The sequence below is a fragment of the Podarcis liolepis genome, assembly GCF_965112155.1.
Source record: "Podarcis liolepis genome assembly, chromosome: Z".
NCBI lineage: Eukaryota > Metazoa > Chordata > Lepidosauria > Squamata > Lacertidae > Podarcis > Podarcis liolepis.
Window position 1 is genome coordinate 7,277,050 of NC_139570.1, and position 27,994 is coordinate 7,305,043.

The 27,994-nt window shown below is 43.9% G+C and overlaps 1 long non-coding RNA gene across 2 annotated transcripts in view; it reads right to left on the reverse strand.

Annotated features, from left to right (window-relative positions):
- Positions 1 to 27,994, reverse strand: part of LOC310698919 — a 67,547-nt gene that overhangs the window by 17,630 nt on the left and 21,923 nt on the right. The window contains exon 2 of one of the 2 annotated variants that reach the window (XR_014521820.1): positions 1,758 to 1,844. This is a non-coding gene — a long non-coding RNA (uncharacterized lncRNA). Of the gene's footprint in view, positions 1 to 1,757; positions 1,845 to 24,836; positions 25,997 to 27,994 lie in introns of those variants that run through there. The other variant, XR_014521821.1, reaches the window with a different exon arrangement.

The following is a 27,994-nucleotide window of genomic DNA, read 5'->3' on the forward strand; positions in this document are numbered from 1 at the left end:
CTGTGGGATCTTGGTTTCTTGTGAATCTTCATAATGGAACACAACAAGCTGCCTTATACTGAGTCAGACATTTGGTCCATCTAGATCAGTATTATCTACACCACAGTTTCCATCTGTGGTGTCCACTTGGGTCTCCATGTGTTTTTGAACTACAACTCCCATCATCCCTAGCTAGCAGGACCAGTGGTCAGGGATGGTGGGAATTGTAGCCCCAAAACAGCTGAAGACCCAAGTCAAGTTTGGACACCCTTGTTTACACTGACTAGCAGCAGCTGTACAGGGTTTTAGGCAGGATCTTATCCTAGCCCTACCTAGAGTTGTTGGGGATGGAAGCTGGACCTTTCTGCATGCAAAGCAGGTGCCCTACCACTGAGGGATAACCAACATATGAAAAGGAACAGAGACGTCTAGGTAAAGATGCTGTCATGAATATAATGGGTTTCCTAAATAATGCCTATATCAGGAGAAGAAACTTGGAAGACATAGGCTGCACTTCTGTACCCTGACCTGTTTGTAAACTCTATTGAGCTCAACAGGACTTCCTTCTGAGTACACTATAGGGCAAAGTTCTGCATGTTGCCACCAATAACCCCCATGTTTGTTTGGTTCTGCTGCATTCCACCCCCATCCTAATTTCTGCAGTGAGCTGGGGGGAGGGGGCAGCATTTCTGTTTGGCCTAGCATACAACCAGTTTTACCACACTAGCTATTATATATCACTCATTCCTCACAATGCACTTTTAAAGAAACATTTCCTTGGGATACAACAATTTTTTGCTTTTTTTCAAAAGTTTTGAAATGTATTGTTGTAGCCCATGTGTGGGGACTGTCTGAGCTAAGAGCTGGCTGCATCCCTCCCCTTAATTTCATGCTGTCCTGAGGCATTTCCTAGCAGCTGTTCTCCATTTACTCAATGGGGAGGGCTGTCAAAGAGAGTGGCCAAGCAGGTGGTCCTACAGCAAGGTGCTCCATGCACTTTTAACAGCAGCCTCCAACCCTCCCTTCATCACCTGCTTGCTTTGGCAAATAATAACAACAGTCCTGGTAGAAGGAACTAGCACGTGTCTTCACCCACCTTTCCCTCCAGCAGGGATAAAGAACCTGCAGCCTTCCAGATGTTGCTTGGACTCAACTCCCATCAGCCCTAACCAGCATGGTCAATCATCTGGAAAGATGGGAGTTGTAGCCCAATAACATCTAAAGGGCCATCAGTTCCCCATCCCTGCCTTCCAAGGGTAGTTGTCATGGTCATTTAAGAAGATCAGCATCAGAGTAGCAAGAGCTTCAGGATATGGCAACAATACACAGTAGTATCTTCTTTGGCTATATACTTTCTCTCTCACACACATGCAATTTGTTGCCTAATGCAATTAGAGTAATTGGCTAATTGTTTGTGGCCTTCAGGTGAATTATCTTGTGGGGTAATGGTCCTTGGTAGAAGAGGATATCATTTGCCTTAGCAGAAGTCTCCAACTCTACCACCACTGTTGGGAGGCAGCATGGTTCCAAATACCAGTTGCTGGAAATTGCATGAGAAGAGAGTGTTGTTGCACTCAGGTCATGCTTGCAGTCTTCCCATAGACATCTGATTGGTCACTGTGAGTTTGGGATGCTGGACTAGATGGGCCACTGGCCTGATTGAGCAGGTTCTTCTTATGCTTATGCTCATCCTCATATAATGTAGTGTACACAAAGGAATATGCACACCCCACCTGTAGGCAAAAATGGTGGCCTTGTTGAAATTCTTTCTTGCTTACCACAAATCTTTTATTCTTGGAGGACCTTCAATGCTCACATACATCTCTGTTGCCTTTTTCTCTTCTTCCTTCACAAGGAATACAATTCTGAAAGGGATAGTAATTACCAAATATCCCATGAGATTGCAGGCATCATCGGTTTTCCCTTTGCCCCTTTGAAGCAGAGGACCAAACTGTCCCTTTGAAGCAGCAGACCAAAGGGAAGTGCATGGCAACTGAAGCGCAAACTAGAGATGTGTCTACATGGAAGGAGGTTCTGAAGCATGCAAATTGAGGCATTTTAATGTACCATGAATCAGAAAGCTAAGGTTGCTTTCTAGTCTCACATCTCTTTTGTAGCAAAAATATTTTACTGTCTTGCATCCATTTGCAAAGCAGAGACAAAATCAAGCATGAGCAATGTGTTAAAGAAATCTCTTAATCTCTTTTGTAGCTTTCTCTCCCCTTCGACCTATCAGAACTGAAGATGAAGATGAAGAAGAATGAAAGCATCTGCTAGAAGCTCCAGCAGTCAGTAATACAAACAGTATATACTTTACATTATGCCTCCTTAGCACAATTATAGGGCAGCACTACTCACAGTTTACAATAGAGCCCCAGAGCATTCCCTGTCCTCCAGGTTCACCTGCTGGTCTTCAATGCCCAAAGGGGATAGAGGTCCATGCTGTGGCTCCTCAGGTTGGCTTTACAAAGAAGAAAGTCAAGCAAATTACTGGCTCACTACTGAGCTACCTCAGGGAGGGAAAAACAACTACTACTGCAACACAAAATGCTCAGAAAATTGATCTAATTGAGCAATCTATTACCTTTAAAAATATTGGTATTTTTTGTTTTTTTACTATGTTATGTGTTTTTGTGTTTTTATATTGTAAACTGCCCTGTGATCTTCTGATGAAGGGTGGTATAGAAATTGGATAGATGATATTGATAGATAGGTAGAGTCTATATTCCAGAGGCTGTCATCCACCAAACTCCAACCATCTGGCCAGAGGTTTATCCCACCTCAGTATCACTTTGGGATAATTTTTCTTTGTGGTTCTGCAAGTTCATCTTCTCACTCCCACACTTCATATTTAGTTCTGTCCAAATATAGTTCACAGGTTTTGCTCCAAGTTGGCCTTGAAGTACCCCCTGACCCAATCTCCATATGGCACCCATATGGTATTGCATTTGGGCTGTCATCAAAGAACACCCAGAGGGGTATGGCAGTGTCCTTCCCAGCCCACTTCCTTCCCACAACAACCTGCAGGAGTCAAGTACAGCAGTCAGACTCATGTCTGTCCATGGCTCCTTCTTCACATATATTCATTACAGTTCTATATATGGAGAGATTCCGCATGGCGAGCTCCGCCAATTAACTAAGAGAACTAATATTTCATGGCAACAATACATAAATATTACATAGATGATTAAAAAGTCATGTTTTGTCTTTCCTTGTTACTACAGATGTTTCACCAGCATAATACCCACTCCAGTTCCAACAACCTCCAGTTCACTTTATGGATCTTGTGCAACCAGTTTCCTTCAATCGAATTTTCACTATAATCCTTCTTCAACATTATTGTCAACTTAACAACTTCCATCTGTCCCCATTTCTTGTTTGGTTTGTGTGTATCTTCCTAATCCCTTGCAAAGGGTGTGTGTGTGTGTGTGTGTGTGTCCCAGTGTCTCCTGAAAAGTGTTATAAAAGTGCTTCAAATGCATACTGTGAATATAGCCTCTATCTAGGAATATGCTTGCACATATGTATATCTATTATTTACTGCCCTCCCAGCGTAATTTCCATGGAGGGGAGAAGACTCAATGGCATGTTAGGGAAGGCCTCTGTGGGCACATACACACCTGCTCACCATATGTTGGTGACAATGTGGGGAAAGCCTATCTCGGATGTTCTCATTCATTCAAGTTCCTTTGTGTCTGGGGCAACATGTCTCATGGGCACCAGCTCATGGGAGCCAAGCCCTTTTGCTACCCCCCCCCCTATTATTTGGGTGAGGACCAGGGCCCCTCAATGCTCAAAAAGCATGGAGGTGAAATGCAGATCTGAGCATGGCATGCCTCCAGTGGCCAGCTCCTTCTCCTGCCACAGAGGAGAAGGGGGGTTGAAGCAACCTCCCACTGGCGACAGCACCAGTTGGAGGCAGAGAAGCAGCTGGCCATTAGGCCGCACAGCCGTCATGTTGAGCTCCTCCCCCAGCTGCTCCTGATGACCTGATGTCATGTGCACAATGCCCCCCCCCCCCACTTTCCCTCACAAGCTGGCACCTCTGACATCTATGCTATATATTTAAAGCACTATAATACCACTTTTACAGTCATGGCTTCCCCTGAAGAATTATGGTAATTGTAGTTTGTTACAGGTGCTGAGCATTGCTAGGAGGCTCCCTGTTCTCTTCCCATAACTACAATTCCCAGAGTTCCCTGTGAAGAGGAATTGTTTGTTAAGCCACTCTGAGAGGGGAATAGGATTCTTCCAACACTTTGCAGCACCCTTAACAGACTAGAACTCCCATTATTCTTTGAGGGAAGCCATGACCGTTTAAAGTGATAAATCAGTGCATTAAATGTATGGTACAGTATAAAGCTGCTTCTTATCTTCCTAAACCTTAGAACAAGATTTCCTCCCTCACATGCATATTTATGCAGATTTAATCATCTAATTATTTAGATAACATTTCTTTGATTAATTAACTTGGATGTTGTTGTTAGTGGTGGAATGTTTTTATTGAAATTCACTAAAGCTCCATATCTTATAGGTACAAGCATAAAATAAGGTTGTTACAATCAAAGAAAAAGGAAAAAAGAAAACACAAGAAGAATATACCTGCAATCCATGATGTTAAAAGTATCAGCAAAAGATTCCTGCATTGCAAGGGGTTGGACTAGATTACCCTCATGGTCCCTTCCAACTCTACAGTTCTATAATTCTATGGTTCTATGATTAGTTACTATTCTTGAGAGAGCAGAGGATGCCATGCTGCTGCTGTTCTTGTTGCTGTTCTTCTCGTTACCTGCCCTTCACCAGGGTAACAGGGTAACAACAATTTAAAAATCAATATTAAAAACAGTTAATGCATCTCACAGTCACAAGAATAGGGTTGTCCTAAAACACACACCTCAGGTGTCAAAGGCTAAGGTCACAAGAAATAGCCAACAGAGGCTGTGAGCTATCTTGCTGTGAAATTGTACATATGTTTTATTCAAAAACAAGTCCCTCTAAGCTAAATAGGGCTTTATCCTGATAAGTCAGGGTTGGGCCTGCAGCCTTAAAATCCTGTGCACCTCTACTCTGAAGGAAGCTCTCATTGAATTCAATGGGACTTATTTCCTGGTAAGTGTGTAACCCCCCCCCCCAAAAAAAAAAAACCAGCTTGACTATGTCAGAATGGCAATAGTAATCTGCTGTTGTGCACCAACTCCACCTTTAGGGACAAGGATCCTTACAAAAGACAAACTGCATTTAAATAGCTGCCCCCTCTTCTCCTTTGGGTGGTATCTGTTTCCTTTTTTGTACAATTCTTTACAAATATGGAGACAGCCTAACTGGCAAGGAAAAGAAGAAGAAGTAGAAATGCTGCGCAACAGGGCTACATATTATGGGCTATCTGTGTGTGCAGCACCTTCTGTCCACATGAAATGGGACAGAAGACAATAAGTGTGCTGCACACAGCAGATGTGGTTTCTTTTCAGCTGTTGTCAGTGACTGGCTGCCCAATAGCATTCCAGAAATTAGATTGCTCCTCACTTCAAGTCATTACCGAGTAATTAAATATAACATCAAACAAGAGCCTCCTTTGTCCTAGATATTAAAAAATAAAATGAAGGCGAGGGAGGTGAAGAGCAGCCCTACATTAGCCCAGGATTAGAAGCCCCTGCGAATCTCAGCACGGTAATCTAACAGAGCTGATAATAGAAGGAAAGAGATAACAGAAAGAAGAATGAAACAGCAGGAAGGAGAAAAAATCGCTGGTGGAAACCGGCAATTCTGGAATTGTTATTGAAGTGATACAAGGGAAAGACATTTCATGAAATGTTATGTCCCGGTTCTAAAAGCTGGAAGCAAGCTGGGAATCAGGAGGAGGGGTGGTGTGTGCAGATTGCAAGTTTTGGTTTGGACCCCTATCTGGTTCTTTTGTAAGACAAACTGATTTGGCTCAGCCCAATTTGGAGGTTGTACAATTCAATTCTGGGGTCTGAGCTCTCTTTGTTCTCCCACATGTACATTCCCTATTCTCCCCACTCACCCACTGATTTAACGGGGGGAGTGAGATCCTATACCTTTAAAGCTTTTTTTGGAGGGGGGCGTTTATTCGGGGGTTTTGTCGTTTAATAAGTTTTATGTGTAGGAATTCTCCAAGCATAACAATAGGAAAGCGTTCTGCATGTGCATTGCCTGAGGTCCATGTACAAATTGTAGGTCCATATCGTTATGCTACAGACTTGGGATTATAGAGACAGCCCATTTCAACATTTGCATGAGAAACACACCCTGAGGTGGCAATTGCAATTCTGCAGGATAGTTTCAAGGGACTGTGATAAATGTCACTCTCTCTGTTCCTTCAGTCACAAATAGTAGCTGTGAAACGTACTTCAGTTCTTCTGTCGACTAATGATAATAGTTTTGCATACAGAAAGGTATGGCATGCTATCACTTCATTGTCTGCAACCCACTTCCATGGCTTATATCTAAATGAATTAAAGGAAGCTAAGGGGTATGTCACCCATCTGTTCACTGGGTTGGATCCAAGCTTCCCATCATGCTTAAAGTAGATACATTGTTGCTAAAGTGAGTTCAATTGTTCTGCTCTATGCATGATAAAATCTGGTTCCAAACCATTATGTGTGAGGTGATGCTTGGTGACATGAAAATTTTACCTGTGCAATTACTGGAATTTCACTTGTGCAAGTCAGCACTGGGTATGAACAGGAAGAACAGACTTATGCAAATGAGTCCAAAGTGACCCCCTGCAAGTAGCAAACCTCAGAGAATGGAAGCAATGGATAAGAAACCAATAAACTTAACCAAGGCCAAATTCTTACATCTAGTTAACTTCCAGCACTCTGGGAAACATTCCACAGCAAAAGGAGTCTATTGCCAGAAAGATTAATGAGCATTTCCACAAGGAAGCTTGTAATTTTAAACTTGTTATATAATTACAGGTAATGCTAGGGTCAGTTCCTTCCTTGCTTTTATTCAAGGAGATAGGTAGGCAGAACAGTTACTCAGGGGTCAGTTGGAAAGAGGGGGAGGCAATACAAGGAATGACAGACAAGCTGTAGCAAAAACAAAAATGGACCACATGATGGTTATTATAAAGAATGATGCCTTTCAGAATAAAGTCCTCAAGGAATGGGAAAAACAGTGGGAAGATTTTAAAATGCACACCAAACTGGTCTCCATACATATAATTTGTTGGAGTGCTTTCAGCTTCACCTAGCAAGGCCCCTAGATTTGCTCCTGGCAAAAAAATAATTAGTGGAGTGAGTTCTGTTGTCTCCTCTCATTAGCCAAGTGGGAACACTTTAGCACTTCCTACTTAGCTCTTGTTTCATAAGCAGGTGGCAACAAGCAAAGGGCTAATGAGAAGAAAACGCTAAGGCTGATTCTCCTGGTAACTTTTTTTTTTGGGGGGGGGAGTATTGTTATTTATCCAAAAGTAAATATGTAATAATGTTTATGCACAGTAGAAGAGAATATTCTAGTGATAACTGAAAACAAAGTGAGCATTTTGCTAGACTACCAGCAGCCTAGAAGTCAGATGATGTGACTGTTTCTTTGCAAGGCAGAAGAATTTTATTTTAGCATGAAGTCCCAGTGTGTACCCATTGGTTGGGCTTGCAGAGAGATGGGCCAAAGTTCAGTGGTAAAGCAGAAGGTCCCAGGTGCAATCCTGGACATCTCCAGATAGGATTAGGAATGCCCCCTGTCTGAAACCCTGGAGAGACACTCCAAGCCAGGGTAGACAATGCTGATCCAGATAGACTTATGGTCCGAATCAGGATAAGGCAATACAGTGGTACTTCAGGTTACATACGTATTTCACCCTGTTCTGCAGGGGGTGTGGACTCTCTCAAACACACTCTCCCTTTTGGTTTTCTACAATCAAGTGTGATGTCATTTTCATGAAATGATAGATTATAGATAGATGACAGATAGATATGGGGAGGAATTTGTTTAGTGAACTTTGCACAGTAGACTGGTCCAATTCACCACTCTTGTACTTGCTTACAAACCATAACGCAACTCCCAATTGGATTTTGCAGCATTTCTCTGGGAACTGGGAACTTTAAGCATGCAAAAAGAGGGCACAAAAATATCAATTTTATAAAAGATGAATGCAAAATGTGTGTTTTACTGTTGAATGCATTGGGCAGCATTGAAAAGTGTGTGTTTTATATCAAAAGTCCAAATCTTACGTAAGAAGTGCATACAAAATGTACACAAAGAGGTGGAACAGTATACAATGGTAAGGAATGAGATATAGCGGGACAGAACAGAAAGCAACAATCCAATGGCTGAGTGCCAGAGGGAGCAAACAGGGATGGAATAAGTTGCTCAACCCATCCCAACTTGTAATAAAGGAATTTAAACCTCTAAACCTTGTGAGTATGAAATGGAGAGTCTATTATAGTGCCTGTAAAAGAAAAAGAAGATGTTGGCTCTGTCTGGCCATCGGCCAAGGATTTTGCCTTGCACTAAACCTCCAAAGGCTACTTAATGACTTTAATATCAACAGACACATTTGGTGTGCATTCCAAACTTCACCCTAAGGGGAACCTCAATAGAAAACAAAAATACTGAATTGCTAGCATGCGCGCGCGCGCGCACACACACACACACACACTTAACCACATCTTCCTACAGAGATTGTGTGATCAGGCAGTGACAGCCCCAGCCATCAGGGATCATAAGGAAGGAATAAAGACTTTGACGTTATATGGAATTAAAATTAGGCCAAAACTTCATTAAACTTCCGAATGTAGGAAGACCTTGGCTTAGGCCTTGGGCGTGGATCTCTCCCAGTCCCCCAGCCAGGGGGAACTGCGGCTCATCAGGGTAAATGGGATATGGGGGTGATCTGCGAGACGTAAGTGTAGCAGGCAGCCAAGCCCCACATGCAGGGTGGTTCACTGATGACCTTTCAGTGTATGGGCAGTGACACCCATATATATAACCCCTTTAAGAGGGAGACCCTGGAATCGCTGCCACAGGGGGGTGAAACACCACTTCACACCCCGCCCCCCATATAGGGAAGAAAAGACTAAAGGATTCCACCCAAGGCCATAACAGCCAAAGTTGTGACGAATTACTATGGGAAAGACAAAACCTGCCAATGCAGGAAAATTTCTTCCTGGTCCTTCAACAACAACCAGTCAAAGACCATAGCAGCGTCCGCTAAGCAGGAAGAAAAAGTTAACCTGCAAACAAGAAACATTAAACAAAGGGAGGGTGGGGAGGGTGAATCTCCTGAGCCGACTGCCTGACTATTGTTGGTTTCACCCCCTATTTATAAATGGGGCTGGCCCCACCTCCCAGCAATGAAACTTGATTACTGAGGCTGGGCGTGAACCTCCAAAAATTAGCACTGAAAGGCAAGCCAGCCCCTGTTTGCCAGTAAGCTCCCTGGGAACTGTAGCACCATGCGTGATCCCGCAAAGGGCACCCACAATGTAAAGTGTGAGTGCTCATTATCTATATAATCACTATATATTTATGCTTTTTAAAATGTAGTACCTCTGACCTCAGAGTTTACACACATATTTGATAGTTTTCTTAGTCTTTGTGCCTCTGCAGAACCAGGGTTGTCTATGTTGTTAGGTTTGTGGTGGTGGTGAGGATTACCATATAAAAGGAGAGCAAAAGTGTCAGGAATGTGCAGAGCAGTCCTATGGCTGTTTATTTGGATGTCATTCCCATTGAGTTTGATGGGACACTACCTAAGAGGTTGTTCACACATTACATTCTGTGTAAAACCTCTGTACACAAATAGATGAGCTTCACAGGTGTTCAAATGCAAGGTACAAGGAGTGTTGAGTCTATGGGCACAACAAAGTTGTACAAATCAGTCATCATGAAGGAGAAGGCCATTCATGGAGGAAGAGGAGGCTGTACTCTGCCTCCAAGGCTCAAGGCAGTAATATTTCTCAATGCCAGTTGCTGAAAATCATGGAAGGGAAGACTACTCTCATGATTGTGGGTTTCCCAAAGGGATCTGGTTGTCTATTTTGAGAAGAGGATTCTCAAGAGGGTGATTGACCTGATCCAGCCAGGCTATTTTTAATGGCCAGGGCTCCCCCCCCCCGTACGTGTGTTTTACACACACACACACACACACACACACACACACACACACACAGTGGGCAGTATCCAATGTAGTGTTTCTGCTAGTATTACTGAGAGAACTTTTAGTTGTGCTACATCCCCCTTCTCCCCCCCCCCAATATTCCCACACACCTACATCTGTTGTGGCATTTTCCCTATGCCTCTGCAAGAGATTTGGGAAGGGTGTGTGTGTGTGCATGCACAAATGTGCACACACAAGTAGAAGACAAGGAGGGAAAGTTCTCTTGAGCTGGCAGAAGCACTTAGTCGCATACCAATGTACCGTTGAAACCTCTAAATAAATGCTAGGTACAGTATTATTCGAAGGGATGCGGGTGGCGCTGTGGGTTAAACCACAGAGCCTAGGACTTGCCAATCAGAAGGTCGGCGGTTTGAATCCCCGTGACGGGGTGAGCTCCCATTGCTCAGTCCCTGCTCCTGCCAACCTAGCATTTCAAAAGCAAGTCAAAGTGCAAGTAGATAAATAGGTACCGCTCCGGCGGGAAGGTAAACAGTGTTTCCGTGCACTGCTCTGGTTCGCCAGAAGCGGCTTAGTCATGCTGGCCACATGACCTGGAAGCTGTATGCCGGCTCCCTCGGCCAGTAAAGCGAGATGAACGCCGCAAGCCCAGAGTTGGTCATGACTGGACCTAAAGGTCAGGAGTCCCTTTACCTTTACCTTTACAGTATTATTCTACAGTAGTAGCTCGGGTTACAGACGCTTCAGGTTACAGACTCCACTAACTCAGAAATAGTACCTCAGGTTAAGAACTTTGCTTCAGGATGAGAACAAAAATCGTGCAGCGGCAGTGCAGCAGCAGCAGGAGGCCCCCATTAGCTAAAGTGGTACCTCAGGTTAAGAACAGTTTTAGGTTAAGAACAGACCTCCAGAACAAATTAAGTTCTTAACCCAAGGTACCAGTGTAATAGCATAACGGTAGCAGAAATCACAAGTCCTCAGCCCTTGTGGAAGAGAAATATTTGGATCAACTTTTTAAAGGCAGGAAAGCATTTAGAGAGTAAGGTTCCTCGGGAACAGAATTCCAGTCTTAAGATGCCACAACTGAACTGATTCTTGATATCACTATCCAGACATCCCAAAATGAGGAAATCTTATACCTACTTAGTGTGGTGGTACAAATGGATTTCCTGCTGTTAGGAATGTTGGCAGTCACTCTGACCAGCATGTGGAGATGGTGCCATCTTCCTAATGCACATGAATTTCACCAATAGGGATGGCAAATGCAATTTACTTTAATTGCCTGATGCTCTGCACTGATGTATCATCACATTAGATCAGGAAGCAAAAGCCAGATTTCTCAAAGTGAGTTCATGTGCCTGCTTTGCTTTTTAATTTGTTCAGCAGTGGGTCAAACAGTCATTTGATTTGTTTGGCCATAAGCTGTACCACCACCATCATCATTACACTGCTTAATGCTAGAGTAGGCTTCTAAACAGTTTACAAACTATAAAGGCAATAATAAACAGAACCATTAAAATATAACTTTCCACATTCAAAATGCAGAATAGAAACAACACCATTAAAACAATAAAGCAATCATGAAAGGCAGGAAGTCCAGATCAAGAAGTCAAGGCAATGCCTGTGAAAAGAGATGCAACTTCAAACGTCATTATAATGCCAAGAGTTTAGGAACTTCTTTTCTCTCACATTGTGGTTAAAGATTAACTATACTTCACAGTTGCAGATTCTTTTTCTTTCTTCCTTAGAATAAGAAAGGGGGAGGACTCTTGCTTAATAGTAGAGCAGGTGCTTTCCAGGCAGAAAGTCCCAGGCTCAATCCCCAGGCATAGCTTGGGAGAGACTAGGGATGGACAAATCTGCTCATTTCAATTCCTTCTGTGGCTCATTTTTCCAGTCTTAAATTCAGTTCTTCACACTTCCATTGCAATTTGTGATGTGTGTGTATATTTAAATCAGGGTTTCCCAAACTTGGGCCTCCAGTTGTTTTTGGACTTCAATTCCCATCATCCATGGCTTCTGTTCCTGCTGGCTAAGGATGATGGGAGTTGTAGTCCCAAAACAGCTAGAAACCCAAGTTTGGGAAACCCTGATTTAAATCCTCATGAAAATGTTAAAGCCCTATACATCTAGGTACCAGGATAGCTAAGATTGTCTCACCTCTTATAAACCCAGCTGATCACTGCAGGTGTGAGTTTCCTACAGATACCATTATATAGTTAGGTCCATGCCACGCAATGTAGGAATTGGGCCTTTATTGTTGCGATACATCCCCTTCGGAATCACCTCACCTTGAATATTAGACAGATGTTGCCTTTGTTGTCTTTTTAATGCCTGCTGAAGACCTTCCTCTTTCAACAAACCTTTTAAGCTGAGAACTATTCCAGTGCACATCAAAAGTTCTTAAGATGTTTTGATTGATTGATTTCTTGTTATTTGCCATCCTAGGCTCCTTTAGGAGTCAGGGCCGGATAGAAATTTAATTAATAAATAATAACACACACTCTCTCTCTGGATCTTGCAGTGCTTGTACATCTTAACATTACATTTACTACTCTGAAATATCTATTGGCTTTGAAGAGGTGGTTGCTTAACTGGAAATTTTCGATTTGTATTCTTCAAACAAACCCTTTCTGCAAGTTTACTCACTGCTTTGAGCTGAGGACTGTATCATTACATTTTGGGACAGTGTATTAACTGAAGGATAACTATGTACTGATGATTTTATATTGGAGGTTGCCGCCCACACACTTCAGCTGTGCTTGCTGCTGGTGTGGTGGCTCCTCTGTAAAACCGCTTTAAACAGCTTGAAGCAGAGTTTCTTCCTGGCGGCAGATGACAAGAGACTACAAGACTTGTGCAAAATACTCAGTCAAGGGTTACTTTATTTATTGGCTGGTTCACAAGCATTTTAGTTGTGACTATATACAAATCAATTTACACAACATCCTTCCGCCACGGTATAAACTCACAGTGTGTGGGTACTCTTTCCTGCAACTTCCTCTTTTTTATTTTCACCCCCAGCTGTGACTAATCAGCTTGGAATGTCACTCCTAACTACAGTGGTACCTCGGGTTACATATGCTTCAGGTTATATATGCTTCAGGTTACAGACTCCTCAGAAATAGTACCTCGGGTTAAGAACTTTGTTTCAGGATGAGAACAGAAATCGGGCTCTGGTGGCGTGGCGGCAGCAGGAGGCCCCATTAGCTAAAGTGATTGCTTCAGGTTAAGAACAGTTTCGGGTTAAGAATGGACCTCCAGAACAAATTAAGTTCTTAACCCGAAGTACCACTGTATTAAAGAAAACTTCTTTAAAGCTACAAGTACCTTTTTCTGTTTCTTTGCAGAATGACTTCCTAACATGTTATTAGTCCAGGAAGTGTGAATCAGATCAGTTCACTTAAAAATGTAGATTGAGCAACTCTAATTTTGAAAGGATTTGTAATACACATCAGCAGACTTTAGGTATGTAAGTATTTGCTTCAGGATGAGAACAGAAATCGTGTGGCGGCAGCAGGAGGCCCCATTAGCTAAAGTGGTACCTCAGGGTAAGAACACTTTCAGGTTAAGAACGGACCTTCGGAACGAATTAAGTTCTTAACCTGAGGTACCACTGTAGTTGTTTATGACTTCTGAACACTCACAGGAAGGCACAGTGAAGGAAGAAGCACCCAGACATACTGGTTGTATACAGCAGATTGCTTGCATTTGGGCCATGTGTGCTGGTTGGCACAAATTCATAAACCTTTCCCCCTCTGACAAAAATGAGAGAAAGAGAGAGAGAAAGAACACATACACAAGAATTTGAGACTGCCTGTTAGAGGCAGGATGGGTGTTGCTTTGATCACTATGAGCATAGCTTTAGCACTGCACTTCCCTCTACTGTAGTTAAGCTTATTGAATTGATTGCAGCAGGAGAAGTTATAAGTCATTCTACTTTTTATAGCCACTGTTTCATTCTAGTGGAGAGGAGAAAAAGAACTCCAACATAAGCTTTCCTTTTTGGAATGGTGATAAGCAGATTGTGTCAGGAGCCAAACTTGTTTTTGGTTTATATCAGAGGCACAGATAGAGCAGTAACTTCACAATTCTTTCTAGAATTTATGAAACAACAGGTAATATAGGGGGACACAAAATCACTGACACAACAGGATAAATGGGCCTGCAGGTTTTCTTTTTCCGTGTGGCTTCATAGCCCCTGTATGCTTCTTCTCTATCTGCAACACCCAGTGAACCTCTCACTCTGTTGAACTCTGGGCTCCTCTCACCCTTAAGTACAGTATTGGGATGTAACACTGAATTTCTGCGTTCCAGACACTCTGTTTCTGTTTAGGTTCGGAAACCTCATTTCCTAACACTATTCTCCACCTGTATGACGCACTACCAAAATGCTCTATGTACTCCCCCTTTTGTCCTTAGCCCTTTACAGTGCTTTTTTTCCTTAAAAAAAGTTTAGGGGTACTCTCATTTTGACTCAAGAAAATCACCATTTTATACTTCAAATCGGGGAAAATAAATACAGTAAATGGACAAAAGTACAAAGATTCACAAAATGTTTAGGGGTATGTGTACCACTGCATACCCCCAGAAAAAGAGCACTGGTCTTTTACTCAGTTCTTTCCTGCTCATTTTTTTCATAGCTCCCTCATATATCTGCACTGCAACCACTCTGCTTCCACTCTACACACACACGCTTGTATAACAATGTTGCATCCATTCCTTAATCTTTCTTCCTGCCAGCTGCACACACACTCCTCCCTTTCATGCTCTCATTCCCATCTGTTGGAACATCCACCCACCCATCCTTCTTAACTCGCCCTTCTTTACTCACTCTTTCATCTTCACTGTATCAGTCACTCGAAGGCTTCTCTGCTTCTCAACCCTGCTCACTTCCTGTCTCAGCTGTACTCTCACATGCCCTCTCTTTCTTCTTCCAATTCCTTTGCTTTCCATACTGGCTTTTCCATATTCCCACTGCTTGCACAAACCTCCACGGCTTTATCTCTCAGCCTGTCAGGCCTGGAGGCTCGGTTGGCATTTCTTATCTGCTCACCTATTTCTAGGATGCTTGGCTCAGCATCACAGAGCCATACTTGTCTCCTGGACCTCCTGGAGGACATTGAAACCCTTCACAGTGGGATTGAGACTACATTATGCCAGCAATTTTATCTTAAAAGTACTATAGTTAATCCTTTAGAAGTCCATAGTCTTAAACACTAGTGGCAATAGTCTTCTAACAAGTGGAGGAGAGGAGAAAAATTACAGAAGTGCTATCCAATGAACCATTGGTTCCTTATTCTCATTGCATGGACAGGCAGAGTCCCCCAGATCCCGAGCGCGCCCCCCGTCATGTGGAATAACGACTCAAGACAATGTGCTATGGGATTAAATTGGCCACAACTTTATTAAATTTCAAATGTGGGTAGACCTTGGCTCAGGCATTGGGCGTTCTCCCTCCCCAGTCCCCAGCCGGGGACCTAGGGAGCATCAGGGTTATCCAGTGTGTGGGGGGGGATGGGCCAGCTCTGGAGAACATATGTTCAAGCAGAGATGGCCGCCCCCGTTACGCTGCTGCCGCAGGGGAGAGCAATGATGACCTTTCGGCGTACGGTCAAAGCCTCCCTTCAGAAAACCCTTTAACGGGTAACCCTGGTATCGCAGCTGCAAAGAGGAAGATGGACTAAAGGATTCCGCCCAAGGCCTGATACCACCAAAGTTGTGACGTTTTGCTACGGGAAAGGCGAAACCTGCCAGTGCAGGGAAATTCCTTTCCGGCCCTAACAGCGATCTTGACCTAGCATCGCCCACATACCTGTGAAGAAAAGTTAACCTGCAAAATAAGACTTAACTGAGGGTGGGTAGGGTGGGAGAAGCTCTGGAGCCAAGTGAGGATTCCTAGGTAAGATCCTCCCTCTATTGTGTGGGCAGGTAATCCCTCCCCTACCTGGCCTGGTCTCCTTGGCAACGCTTCCCCCAGGTGGGATTGGACAACTGACTGAGGTAGGCAGAGACCTCCTATGCTGATGGAGCCACTCCAGATCCAGGGGCTGCGTGCGTCCACGCAAAGGGCGCCCCCCGTTTTATGCGGGGAGCGGTCATTCCCACCTAATCCATGAAGCCTGCAGATGCAATGGTTAAAAACAGTTAGGCTTGATATTATGGGATCAGCTGCAGAGGGCCATTGGAAGCTGCTCAGAGATGCTGGTGCTGGTGCTGGAACTGGTAATTCTGTCATCTGAGGTACACTGAGCCCCATGTTCTGTCATATTGGGCAAAACAAGAAGAGATCTATGGATGCAGAAAGGGAAGTGGTGTGATCTGACAAAACCAATATCTTCTCTCTATACAAATCCCATTTACTGAAGCAAACATGTATCAAAACCCAAAAAATCTAGTCCACATTTTAAGTGGTGAGAATGACTGATTATTTTACTGCTTAGGAAAATTCAACCATGTGTAATCCAATCAAGTCAGATTGCCTCAATTTCTGAAGCAGTAAGTGGCCTACAATATTTTTAAAGCTGATTTACCATTGCATCCATGTGTATGTTTTTGTATTAAGGGTGTGCGTGGGTGCCAAGATTTGCCTTGTATCTGTATTTGTGCTCTGTTTAAAAACAAATAAATTGATTTTCCTCTGAGCTGCTGTGTACTTTGTTTCAATTTATGATTCTAGCAGCAAATTATTATTATTATTATTATTATTATTATTATTATTATTATTATTATTATTACTATTACTACTACTACTACTACTACCACCACTACTATGTCATCTTTTAATACATTAGAAGCATGAAACTGGCTAGAAAAATGTTTGGACCTGTAGATGACAAGGGAGTCAAAGGTGAGCTAAATATAGAAAAGGAGATTGCAGAGAAGCAGAACATATTATACTCATCTGTTTTCACTGAAGAGATAACTTTCTTAGGAAGTCAGGAAAATATTGTAGGCAAGAGACAAAAGCATAGGCCTCACTGAGAAATAAACATAAATATAAAGATTGTTGGGTCCAGACAGTGGCGTAGCGTGGGTTGTCAGCACCCGGGGCAAGGCAAGTAATTTGCGCCCCCTAACCCGTGGATTTGCGCCCCCTAACCCTAACCCCCAGATGTTGCGCCCGGTGCGGCCGGCCCCCCCTGCACCCCCCACGCTACGCCACTGGGTCCAGATGGCATCATCCAAGAGTTTGTAAAGAACTCAAAAGTGAAATTGCTGGTACAGTGATACCTCGGGTTACAGACGCTTCAGGTTACAGACTCCGCTAACCCAGAAATATTACCTCAGGTTAATAACTTTGCTTCGGGATGAGAAAAGAAATCGCGCAGCGGCGGCGCAGCAGCAGCGGGAGGCCCCATTAGCTAAAATGGTACCTCAGGTTAAGAACAGTTTCAGGTTAAGAACGGGCCTCCAGAACGAATTAAGTTCTTAACCCGAGGTACCACAGTATTCTGACACACACACCCAGAAAAACTTGTTCCTAAAAATGGCTTCCATAACTGAAGTTAGAAAAGTAGCCAATGAAAGGATTTATTTTTTTAATGGACCCGGGGAAATCCTGGAAATTACAGGCCTAATATCTATTTCAAGGAAAGCAGTATTATTGGTAAAATTCTCAAACACAGAATAGCAATTCAAGCTGAAACAGAATTTGGGACAGAGAAAATGAAGTATTTTCATCACACAATGCACAGTTGAGCCATTTGCTGCCCCATGGTGTAGTAAGGGGAAACCTGGGCAGTTTTAAAGTGGAAGATTTGGCTGAGTATAGGAGATAGTGTGCTTCTAATCATGCAGACATAGAATATTACCAGGTGGGCTCTGATGAGGGCCTTTCATGGTGGACCCTGGACCTTCTGACTCTTCTCTATTTTAAAGTGTAAAATAAAACTTTACTCAGTGCAAAGCTAAGCCATGTGTGCTCCAAAACCCATCCCTCATGGAAATAAAGACACAGCGGAGACAAAATTTAGTTTAAATGTTAATGGGCAAATTTTGGCCACAACTTTATTGAATACACAAATGTGACTGGTATTGACTTAGGCATTGGTATCAAAACTATAACTGGCTCCTGTCCTACCCTGCAGGAAGCCTGTAAGAGTAAACAACCAGCAGGGAGATCCAGACCCCCAGATTCCTTTAACGGAATACCCTATGCATTGGAGGGGCAGGTGATGGCCACACCTCCCCTCCTCACATTCCCCTAAACCAATGCCTAACCGCCAAACCTTACAAAGTTGTCACGATTGCTAAGAGGTAGGCAAAAACCAAGTGGTCACAGCTAATCTGCTACACTGGGGAAAATTCCTACCCGGCCCCCATTCCAAAACAGGTGACCAAAGCAAGGCTAAACACGACCTAATTAATGGGTGGGTGGGCGGGTGTTCGGTAGGCGAAGCAAAATTGCACTGCAAAATAGATACCCCCAACCTTTGCCGATTGGCTAAAGACCAGTGGCGTAACTGTGGCACCACCGGCTTGGAGCAGGGCAAGCCCCGCCCACAAGCTGGTTGGGGAAGAGTTTCAGGAGGCGAGCACAACATGGACCTTCTGTTAGGGGGCTCCAACTTACCATTTTAATTTTCTAGTGGCATCTACATATGCAAATCAGCATATGTGCATTCTATTCAGATTTCTTTCATGGGCCCTGTTCTTTGTGTCTTTTAAACATCTAACCGTGCCCCTGTATGTAAAATATTTCAGAGACATAAATAATGAACATAGATAATGAAAGCAATGCACATTGCGACACATTTCTTAACAAAATTGGAAGCTCCTAAGGCCAAGAATGAACAGCTACAGAAGTAGAATTCCCCAAGAAATTAGCTGGTTATATAATTATCATCCAGTCATTTGAGAAAAGGGCCACAGCTCAGTTGCAGAGCATCTGCTTTGCCTACAGAGGTTTCCAAGTTCAATCCCCAAAATCTCCAGGTAGAGTTGGGATAGTTCCCTGCCTGAAACCCTAGAGAGATGCTCCCGGTTAGGGTTTATCCACACTTACCTGTGGTGGAAAGGTAACTGTGGACAGTACTGACCTAGATAGAGCATTGATCTGATTCAGTACAAGGCATCTTCCTATCTTCCTAAGACATAAAAACAGAATTATTAGATTATTCTTTTTGATTGTTGGCATGAATGAAGTGAATGAGTGAATGAAGGAGTGTGCCTTTGGGGGTGAGGTTAAACTATTTGAAGGTTGCAGCACCTGCTGTGGTTGTAGAGACTGCTATAGGAGAGGCATGTTTTGTTGCAGCTGGGACAGATGAAGACATCTGCTTCTGCGGATGCAAATGCACTGTGGCATTTATTTTCTCTGTGCTCCTCCCAGTGGTCATCCCTCCTCTGGTCACTGCTATGGATGCACAACCTGACTGTCTGACTCCAGGCATTGCAGTCATCTGCAAGGGATTCCCACATGGTGAGGCTGATGTTGCCAGCCTTCATGGCACTTTTACCGACATTTTTGAAATGCAGGGTCAGTTTTCCAGTGGGCCTGGTGCCTGAAGCCAGCTCCCCGTAAAGCATGTCTTTGGGGATCCTGCCATCCTGCCTTCTGTGGAAATGACCAAGCCAGCATAGATGTCGCTGAGAAAGGACTATGGAGAATGTGGGCTTGAGAGAGCACTTCTTTGTCTGAAACTCTGTTCTGCCATGTGACACTCAAAATCTTCCTGACAGGTCACATGTGGAAGGCATTGAGGCAGCAGTCCTGGAAGATATATGTTGCCCATGTCTCACTACCATAAAACAGTGTGCAAGAGGAAGCCATGGAGGTATGTCATGAGGAAGGAACTGAAGCCAGATGTCAGTACTTCTGTTGAGTTCTGCCCTGTCCCAGGGCTTTACCGCATGCCTGAGAGTTGATGGCATCCTTCAGCCAGGTAGAGTCTGAATACTCTCAATTGCTCATTATATTCGCTCTGGTTTTTTCTATCCTCTCTTTTATTTTATACTTAGGGTTTTGTTTTATTTTATTGGTAAAGTGTTATTCATCCACTCACACCCTGGTCTCATCCACTCATGCACCCAAAGTCTCTCAAAAGTGGAAAAGTCACTCATTCCAATAATAAATACGTAGCACGATTTGTAAAGACAATTAAACAGGGAATTTTTACAGAAGATGAATGACGGAAAGTAATGATTGTTTCAGTGGGCCAAATCTGTCTCCTACAAAAACAACAATAATATGAGATCCATCCCTATCGTGTCAATGGATGGACTGCTGTAATTTGTCTTTAGTCATTCCCAGAGATAATGGATCAAACATACTTTTAGAGAAAGCTACCTCCAGAATTCATTGTACCTTGCAGAAGGAAGGTGACTTTCAATAGTTTTGAACTTTTTCTACCTTACATTAAGAGCTGATGAAATATTTGTGCCAACACACCACATGCAACTCTAATGTTAGCTCTGGGATTCAATAACAAGTCTAAATCCATCATGGTTTTGAATTTCCTATATTTTTTGTAAGTATGCATTAGGAACTATCCTGCAGAATGATCCATAATGGAACAGCAACCTCTGAGCAATCACTCAACCTGATTCACTGAAGGACTAGTGGAAGAGGGAAATGTTTTGACAGAGATCAAGTGTGCCCTTATTAGTCTCCTCTAAAAAAAACCACAAAAAAAACAAAAAGCATCCATTTTATCAGTCCACAAACCAAGCTTTTCAGGTAGCGAAACAGCAATGAAAAATAGTTGCACATCAGGGATGGAAAATATTCGTGGACACACACAGAAACCTCCAGCTTATATTGATGTGGTATCACACGCAGCGGCAATGGCCAAGAATCCATAATCTAATGGATGCCTTGAAATGATTAGCTTTGCTTTTTCAAGGAACAGATCAAAAGCATTTGGAGAACCCTGTTTAGGTAGCATGTGGGCATTGTGAAGCTGCAATCTGATTTTTCATTGATCTGCCAATAGGGTATAATGTATTGGATATGAGAGAAAGAATTCTAGGTTCAAATCCACAATCAGAAGTTAAGCTAACTGTGTAAACTTGAACCAGTCATCATCTCCCAGTGATTATGATTAATACCGTGCTTATCCCTTATACAGTGGTACCTCGGGTTACATATGCTTCAGGTTACAGACTCCACTAACCCAGAAATAGTACCTCGAGTTAAGAACTTTGCTTCAGGATGAGAACAGAAATTGTGCAGCGGCGGCGCAGCACCAGCAGGAGGCCCCATTAGCTAAAGTGGTGCTTCAGGTTAAGAACAATTTCAGGTTAAGAACAGACCTCCAGAACGAATTAAGTTCTTAACCCGAGGTACCACTGTAGTTCCTTGGAGGAACACTAAACCATAAATAATTCTGATATTATCAAATCTTTCTCCCTTCTTTGTCTTTGTTTTTCTGCTGAGTAGAGCTTCAGTTTCCAGGATGCTTTGCAGGAAACCATAAACCATCAAAAGTGCTATACATTTATAATGCCTTTTGCTTGCCTAGATGGAAGGTGCATGAGTGTGAAGGAGTGTGAAGGAACTACCCCACTTTTGCATCTGGCTATGCCCCACCAAGGGACGCGGGTGGTGCTGTGGGTAAAACCTCAGCGCCTAGGACTTGCCGATCGTATGGTCGGCGGTTCGAATCCCCGTGGCGGGGTGCGCTCCCGTCGTTCGGTCCCAGCACCTGCCAACCTAGCAGTTCGAAAGCACCCCCGGGTGCAAGTAGATAAATAGGGACCACTTTATAGTGGGAAGGTAAACGGCGTTTCCGTGTGCTGCGCTGGCTCGCCAGATGCAGCTTGTCACGCTGGCCACGTGACCCGGAAGTGTCTGCGGACAGCACTGGCTCCCGGCCTCTAGAGTGAGATGAGCGCACAACGCTAGAGTCTGTCAAGACTGGCCCGTACGGGCAGGGGTACCTTTACCTTTATGCCCCACCAAGGGCATATGGCCCACAGAGAGTTGCTCAGGGTGGAATGTGGCCCTTGAGATGTAAAGTGCAAGGGAAAGACATGGCAAAATTCATTGTCATATCATCTGTTTTGCATGCAGGAGGTCCCAGGTTCCATTCCCGACACCTTTTAGGCAGAGATCCCCTGCCTAAAAAAACATGGTTAGCATAGACATTACTGAGCTATGTGGGCCAATGGCCTGACTCAGTATAAGGCAGTTTCCTATGTTCCTAAATTGTCCCCAACTTATCTGGATCTTTGGAATGATAAAACAGAGCAAATTCTTATGACCTTATCAGATCTATATGGCCTTTTAAGGGAACTTCTGAGCATTGAGAAAGGATTTGTTTCTGCTGCATTCCATGTGTGGGTTTGTTCAAAGCACAATCAATGTATCTAACAGCACGAGTTTTCTGTTTTGCTTTATAAATCATGCCCTTTATAGCTTCATCTAACTTGCTGTTCTCCAGGCCGCGAGGAGGTAGGTTCACAGTGTGATGCCAAAAAGATTTCCGGGGGTGGGGTGGGGGGAATCTATGCAGAATAGATAATGTGATTTTAAAAGTTGAGAAAATCATATTACAGAATAAAATTATGCCAGTGAACAATAGGCACCATTGGACTTTTGATATGCATTTATATCCCATTTGAATTTCCAAGCGGAAATTGCCACAAAAACAATTGCATATAATCAGCCTGGCATACAAATTGGATCACAGCCCCCAGCATTGATTTGTAAGGCTTCCCAAAAAGCATGTGGATTATAATGATATTGCAATTAGAGATTTGAAACACAACCATACATCAGAGAAAATGTAAGATATTTTATCAGCATTTTACCTGCTAGCTAAAGACAGATTAATGAGTTGTTTATAGCAATCAGATACAAAGTATGTTTTCACCCTGAAAGCCAAAGCACAGTGAATCAAACGCGTACAAAGTCCTGATCTCGGAGCATTCATTATTACACATTCTTTGCAAAACACCATTCATGTTGCAACACTTTAAAGAGCAAGAGAAAGAAGTAAGCTTCTCCTCTGTGGGATTTGCAGTTTAGGGATCTGACTAGCCATGTAAGATGATGCATATCAGGGCAATATATATATATATATATATATATATATATATGTTTTCGTAGATTTTCACGGGTACAGGAATGCAGGTTTTGGTGTCCTCGGGTGTCTTCCCGTGTAAAAGTTGGGGTGTCTAGGCGACGTTTCGACGAGGTCTCACTCGTCATCTTCAGGCTGGTGCTTTCGGCTTCTTGTTACTGGAACAGAGCAGGATCTCAGTGTTTGAGTTCCTATAAATACTGTTGAGGGGGTGTGGTGTATCACTCAAGATATCCCTCAAGCAATCAAGGAACAAAAGAAGAAAAGGCACACCAACCTGGGAACTTCCCCTCCGCCCAGAACGTTGGAGGCAGTTGGGGTGTCTGGGCGACGTTTCGACGAGGTCTCACTCGTCGTCTTCGGGCTGGTGCTTTCGGCTTCTTGTTGCTGGAGCGGAGCGGGATCTCGGTGTTTGGGTTCCTATGAATACTGTTGAGGGGGTGTGGTGTATGGCCTCCAACGTTCTGGGCGGAGGGGAAGTTCCCAGGTTGGTGTGCCTTTTCTTCTTTTGTTCCTTGATTGCTTGAGGGATATCTTGAGTGATACACCACACCCCCTCAACAGTATTTATAGGAACTCAAACACTGAGATCCTGCTCTGTTCCAGTAACAAGAAGCCGAAAGCACCAGCCTGAAGATGACGAGTGAGACCTCGTCGAAACGTCGCCTAGACACCCCAACTTTTACACGGGAAGACACCCGAGGACACCAAAACCTGCATATATATATATATATATATATAATTTGACATGGAGTCTGGACTCCAAACGCATTTGGAATACTGTGTGCAGTTCTGGTTGTCTCACCTCAAAAAGGATATTGTAGGGATGGGAAGGGTTCAGAAAATGGCAACCAACATGAACAAGGGGATGGAAAAGTTCCCTCTGATGAAAATTTGCAGCATTTGGGACTTTTAGTTTAGAGCTGTGGTGGCCAAACTTGGCCTACCAGCTGTTTTGGGACTACAGTTCCCATCATCTCTGGCCACTGGTCATGTTAGCAAGGGATGATGGGAGTTGTAGTCCAAAAACAGCTGGAGGGCCAAGTTTGGCTACCACTAGTTTAGAGAAAAGGGAAGTTAAGAGTTGACATGACAGACGTTTGTAAAATTATGTGAGGCATGGAGAAAGGGGATAGCACATTCTCTCATAACACTAGAATTTCTGGGCATTCAATGAAGCTGGATGTTAGAAGATTCAGGGTGTATCAAAGGAAGGAAGTATTCTTCACGCAGCACTATGGAAATCGCTCTCACAGTCGGCAGCAATGGCCACAAACTTGGATTTCTTTCAAATACGATTAGACAAATTCAGTGCATAGTAGGATAAAGATATCCACTTAAAAGGCATGTTGGAAAAGGGAGGCCTTCAATAGATGCTACAATTTAAAAAACAACAACATAGGGTTGGAATACACATGAAATAAGCTGGTGTCTGTAGAAGGTCATTTCCTTCAGACTGAAGTGATTGATATGGTATACAAGGATGAAATGATCCTATTCTGTTCTTTTGTGTCATCTGCAAAAATGATAAGTATCCCTCCCATGCCCTCATCCAGGTCATTTCTAAAAAACATTGACCAGTGCAGGGTCTAGAGCAGAACCCTGTGACATTCTATTCAAGACACAGCTTTACTCCGGAGTTTTTTCTCTGAACTTCAGAACAGCCATCTTTGCTTCCATGATCTTAATAATATCTCTGCAGAGGATTGTACACTGAACCAAATGAGCTAATAAACACAACAAGAGGCAATGAACAGGAACTTTATTAGCAAGGCCTTCTAGTCTCCATGCAATCAGAGAAAATAGTCTTGACTTTCTTAAACAAGGTCATAATTGACATTCTGCAAAGAAAATCCAGGTGATACTGATGGCTTGTATGACAGTTGAAAGAATTTAGAAGTGCATGCACAGCAATCCAAAAAGTAACAGAGCCTGACTAAGTGTAACATTGTAGAGACATAACTATCCCATACCCCAATGACTGGATTTATGTCCACCAATTACATCTATGTTGAGGCTTATTACTTTGGTAGAGGTATGATATCCAGAAAGTATTTCTGCAGTAAATGGATGCATCAAATTCTTACCAAACTCACTGGGAGATAATGTTTTGGTGTATTCTCATATCAACGTGACAGCCAATACATAAATGACAGCTAATGCAGATGACTTCCCAGTCAAAAGTGTTAGGGAAGTGTTGGGGTAGAATTGACCTGTCTTGGCATATATAGCCCTGCTCTTCCTCCCTCCTTTTGCATTGTAGGCTTGTCAGTCACCTATTGATGGGGCTGAGTATGTATTTTGAAGAGAGCCCCCAATTGCTCCCCATTTTACTTACTACACACAGTTGGGAGTAATTTTAAGGGTGGTGTAATTTCTTAATCTGGCCTTTGGTCTAGGCAGGAAAAAAGGCTTTAGATTTGGGAATCTTTAATCCTGAGGCATTGTGAGATAAGGGCACTCTGGCATTTCCCTACACCATATCTGCTTAGTGAGTGACAGGGCTGCTTTATGGGCTGGGCATGCACATTGGGGTGAATGCCAAGCTAGTGGGGCCATGATGTCTTTGTCTGGTTCACAAACCCAGGGCTCAGGTAGCAAGGAGAGAAAAATTCTTCCAGTCCTTCCTGCAAGGCACAGGTTGTGATTTCCATTGCCTCAGGAGTTGGGAGGGAGATGTCAGGAGACCAGGCTACCGTCTTGATAACACAGCACCCAAGTCATAATTAGCTGGAAGATTTATTGCAATACAAACATTTAAGCCTTGGACGTCTAACTGAACGTCTGTGGCTTATGAATCAGTTGACCCTTCTGAAGAATGCTTCCTGGTTCTGGAGAAGGGTTGAGCTTGGACTGCCATCACACAAACCCCAAGGAAGACTCAAGATACCACTTCAAGTTGGGGAATCTGCAGAGAAAACCAATTAAACTAACAATTCAACCAAGCTCAACCCTTCATGTATGGATGCAGGTTGCAGTTACCCAGTGGTTAGAGGGAAATCACTCTTTGCCTGTTCAGAGATTGCTTTTCTATATTAGTGTCTTTTATGTTTCATGATTCCACCCTGGAGCTAAGTGGTGGAGATCACTGAAATAATAATAATAATAATAATAATAATAATAATAATAATAATAATAATAATTTATTTATACCCCGCCCATCTGGCTGAGTTTCCCCAGCCACTCTGGGCGGCTCCCAATCAGTGTTAAAAACAGTACAGCGTTACATATTAAAAACTTCCCTGAACAGGGCTGCCTTAAGATGTCTTCTGAATGTCAGGTAATTATTTATCTCTTTGACATCTGATGGGAGGGCGTTCCACAGGGCGGGCGCCACTACCGAGAAGGCCCTCTGTCTGGTTCCCTGCAGCCTCACTTCTTGCAATGAAGGAACCGCCAGAAGGCCCTCGGCGCTGGATCTCAGTGTCCGGGCTGAACGATGGGCGTGGAGACGCTCCTTCAGGTATACAGGACCGAGGCCGTTTAGGGCTTTAAAGGTCAGCACCAACACTTTGAATCGTGCTTGGAAACGTACTGGGAGCCAATGCAGATCTCTCAGAACCGGTGTTATGTGGTCCCGGTGGCCACTCCCAGTCACCAGTCTAGCTGCCGCATTCTGGATTAATTGCAGTTTCTGGGTCACCTTCAAAGGTAGCCCCACGTAGAGCGTGTTGCAGTAGTCCAAGCGTGAGATAACTAGAGCATGCAAAACTCTGGCGAGACAGTTCGCGGGCAGGTAGGGTCTTAGCCTGCGTACCAGGTGGAGCTGGTAAACAGCTGCCCTGGACACAGAGTTAACCTGCGCCTCTATGGACAGCTGTGAGTCCAAAATGACTATCAGGCTGCGCACCTGGTCCTTCAGGGGCACAGTTACCCCATTCAAGACCAGGGAATCCCCCACACTAACCCGCTCCCTGTCCCCCAAAAACAGTACTTCTGTCTTGTCAGGATTCAACCTCAATCTGTTAGCCACCATCCATCCTCCAACCGCCTCCAGGCACTCACACAGGACCTTCACCACCTTCACTGGTTCTGATTTAAAGGAGAGGTAGAGCTGGGTGTCATCTGCATGCTGATGAACACCCAGTCCAAACCCCCTGATGATCTCTCCCAGCGGCTTCATATAGATATTAAAAAGCATGGGGGAGAGGACAGAACCCTGAGGCACCCCACAAGTGAGAGCCCAGGGGTCTGAACACTCATCCCCCACCACCACTTTCTGGACACGGCCCAGGAGGAAGGAGCGGAACCACTGTCCACTGCCACTGCCCCCAGCTCCCAGCCCCTCTAGGCGGTCCAGAAGGATGTTATGGTTGATGGTGTCAGAGGCCACTGAGAGATCCAGCAGAACTAGGAAACAGATCTCACCTTTGTCCCTAGCCCACCGGAGATCATCAACCAGTGCGACCAAGGCAGTTTCAGTCCCATGGTGAGGCCTGAATCCCAATTGGAAGGGATCCAAATGGTCCATTTCCTCCAGGCGTGCTTGGAGTTGTTCAGCAACCACCCGCTCAATCACCTTGCTCAAGATTGGCAGATTTGAGACTGGGCGATAGTTGGCCAAATTGGCCGGGTCTAAAGATGTTTTTTTAAGAAGCGGTTTAATGACCGCCTCTTTCAGTGGGTCTGGGAAGGCTCCCTCACAGAGGGAAGCATTCACCACCCCACAGAGCCCATCGCCCAGCCCTTCCCGGCTCGCTTTTATCAGCCAGGATGGGCAAGGATCAAGGAGACAGGTGGTCGGTTTCACTTGTCCAAGCAGCCTGTCCACATCCTCGGAGGTAACAGATTGGAATTGATCCCATGTAACAGGACCAGACAGAACTCTAGCACTCTCCCGCCCTGGCCCTGCTCCCACGGTGGAGTCTACCTCCTTCTGAATCTGAGCGATTTTATCTGAAAAAAA